This window comes from Triticum dicoccoides, chromosome 5B, assembly GCF_002162155.2.
Source record: "Triticum dicoccoides isolate Atlit2015 ecotype Zavitan chromosome 5B, WEW_v2.0, whole genome shotgun sequence".
NCBI classification, from domain to species: Eukaryota; Viridiplantae; Streptophyta; class Magnoliopsida; order Poales; family Poaceae; genus Triticum; species Triticum dicoccoides.
In genome coordinates, this window is record NC_041389.1 from 8,894,152 (window position 1) to 8,897,824 (window position 3,673).

Consider the following 3,673-nt stretch of genomic DNA (forward strand, 5'->3'; position numbering starts at 1 on the left):
TTATCTTCGTGGCCGCCTGGCAATGTATGCTAAGTCATAATAGTTGTTGGATTTCTCTCATGGTGTCGCACGACATGTTGTGGAGATGAACTTTGAAGATTGGCTACATGGTGGAGGAGGGGCCTTTCAGTGGTCACGGAGGTGGCATCATCGTGTTAGGTGGTGTCGACATTAGGTTGCAGGGTTGTTATACTAGTGTGGTTATGGTCCTTTCTGCGTCGGACTGGTCCTTTGGGGTGGGCTTTGCTTCGGAGCTATATTGACTCATGTTACGCTAACATGTCCTCGTTCAACATTGCTCTAGCAATGTTTAGATGTCAAATTTACTATGTTTTCGCTTGATTTTTCTGCAATCATTAACCGTGTCTTTATGGTTTTCCACCTCAGCTTTCTCTCTACGAGATGGATTTTCATCATGTTGATCCGCACGTGAGGCACTTAGGGATTCCCTCCTGCCTCATTGTGAATTATAGTGCCATGGGCTTGATGGAGGCTGGTAGTTTTCACTTGGTGGTGGAGCGTGGGGCTAAGGGAGGACCGTGCATGTGAGGGCGGTGGCATAAGGCTTTACAACTTGTGACAACATTGGTTCAAAGTGAAGCAAAAGCATAAGGTGCTAAGCAAGAGAAGATAAAAATAAAGAAGTAGAGTTGCATGCCTAAAACTAAAGGGCACCTTTATTGGCTCATAATATAGCATTAATGACGATGCAAACAAAATGTAGCATCAAAGAGATACATAGCATAATGAGTGTAGACCCGACCTTTGGATAATTAGGATGCACATGGCCAACATAAACTCACACACAAAGCATAAAAAATGCCAGCATCAACAAAGTCGTATTAGATATCAGAACCATGTCCAAGGCAAGATGGATGGAGAACATATCCATAGACTATGTCGCTATCCATGTGTGGTAAAAACATCTCTCGCTACCTGCTCGAATCGCGTATACACTATGCTAAATAGTAATCAGTACTCTACTCGTTCTAGACACGGCAACAAACAGAGAAAATGGGTAAACTACTAGATAACCTGCATAGGAGCTGAAACTTTATGATAAAAAACCATGTCATTTCTATATAGTCATAGCGACCATAATAAGACAAACCATCCCATGCTAATAACTGCTCTAAACTTATGGGGTATACCATCTAGTCAATGAATGTAAGTGTTGGCAACACTGCGAGGCGAATACAAGTTAGAGCCAACCTGAATGGCTGGGCACGTAGAAACGTGTAAAGTGGCATTGAAGGAAAAGGCGTTCAATCGCCTCATCATAATGATAAAAACAACACTTCTTGTGTCTCTGCCGATGCGACGAGCGACCTTGTCCTTTTCGGGACCACCTCTTGGCGAAGATACTTCCTCCGTCCGGAAATACTTGTTGATGACAAGTATTTCCGGACGGAGGGGGTACCACATAAAAATATAAATTTCAGTGATATTTTTGACTTCCAGATTTTTTTGCTATTGTGTCCACTAGAACCTTAGTGTGTGAGGCCGATGAATATATAGAGTCAAATGTAAAAACTCTACGTTGTGTTAGATTCCAGTGGAATTCATATCCGGCCTTGTGTCAGGTGGGTCGAACCTATGCGGCCCAAAAGGTGCTACCATGACGCAAGGCGGGGTTGGCCAAGGGATCACCTGGAACTCAGCTGACTGAGACATAGTTATGTCTCAGTCACCTGATGTCACCTGACGTCACACTGCATGCCAAGGTCCAGTTCGTTTCCCTGTCCGGCCTGCTTGTCTTTTTTATTTTTTTTATTTTTTTTGGGCTGGCCTTGTCTTCCCTTTCATTTGTCCTTCCTGTCAATTTACTCGGGCTGCAAAACGTCACGACAAATGGACTGGCCACAAGCTGACGAGTTTCACGCTCGATCAGCAAACACATGAACATTTGCATGTGTGTGTCACTAACAAAAGAGGAAACATTGAATAATTAAAGCCCCAGATCACAAATTGAAATAGTTTTGCTTAATATTTTTGTTCACTAAGCCAAGGCCTTTATAGTTGATTTTTCTTTCAAGGCTAAAAAAATATCGTAAAGAAATTTTAAAATGGAAACAAAGAGTAAACCAAAACAAAGTGATATAAGATGAAAAGCTAAGACATTGGAGTGATATTTTTTTGGAAACATTATGTATGACCGACGAAGATACAACTATATATATATATATATATATATATATATATATATATATATATATATATATATATATATATATTGAAAAAAAACAATGCAGTGTGCACCTTGGAGTGTTATTTTCAAGAACATTAAGTATTTTCATGTGGGAAATGCCGGAGTTGGGTCGTGCGTTACGAAAAATAAAACACAAAAAATTAGCCAAAATAAAAAAATGCTTGTATGTACCCACCGTGAGGGGAAATGATAGAGAACCCATCTATGTGATGCTAAAAAAAATCCAACCACCAACCCTGGTTGCGGTCACATTATATGGCTTGAGTTGAGCTTGGGTGTGTTGAGTTGCGATTACGCTCGGGATGGAGCGGTTGCAACTACAACAGTAAACCCTATCAAAAAATGGAACCGATTTCATCGGCACCGACAACCATCTCCCCAACGCCCGGTTGCACTTGGGTGTGCTGAGTTGCGATTGCGCTCAGGTTGGAGCGGTTGCAACTACAACAACAAAAAAACCTAACATAAAAAAGGGAACCGATTTCATCGAGTAAACACCGCCCCGAGTTGCGAGTCGATGGTCGAGTTGCAACTGGGGCATTCAGGCCCCTCGCAGTTGTGAGTCGATGGTGGACTTGCAATTGGGGCAATCATGGCAAAAAAGAAGACAAAACAGACTAGTTGCGAGTCGATGGTCTAGTTGTAAGTGGCACCGAGTAAACACCCCCCTTGAGTTGCGGGTCGGGGATCGAGTTGCAACTAGGGCATTTGGTTCGTCATAGTCGCGAGTTGATGGTGGACTTGCAACTGGGGCAATTATGACAAAAAAATAGACCAGTTGCAAGTCCAAGGTCGAGTTGCAAGTGGCATCGAGTAAACACCGCCCCGAGTTGCGAGTCGATAGTTGAGTTGCAACTGGGGCAACCGGGCCCCTCGCAGTTGCGGGTCGAAGCTGGACTTGCAATTAGGGTAATTATGGCAAAAAAGAAGACAAAAAAATAGACCAGTTGCTAGTCAATGGTCTAGTTGCAAGTGGCATCGAGTAAACACCCCCCTCCCCCCCCGGGAGTTGCGGGTCGGGGGTCGAGTTGCAACTGGGGCATTCGGTCCCTCACAGTTGCGAGTTGATGGTGGACTTGCAACTGGGGCAATTATGGCAAAAAAGAAAGACAAAAAAATAGACCAGTTGCGAGTTCAAGGTCGAGTTGCAAAATGGCATCGAGTAAACACCCCCCACTTGCAAGTCGATGGTCGAGTTGCAACTGGGGCATGCGGGGCCCACAGTTCCTTGTATTTACAACAACACACAAAAAGTTGCTTGTATTTACAAGGAAAGTAATTGTGAACAAACAAAAATAACAAACAACAATAATGACAACAACAACCAACAACCAACAACAACACACAACAAAAACAGACCAGTTGCAAGTCCAAGGTCGAGTTGCAAAGTGGCATTGAGTAAACACCCCCCTGAATTGCGAGTCGATGGTCGAGTTGCAACCGGGGCATTCGGGGCCTTGCAGT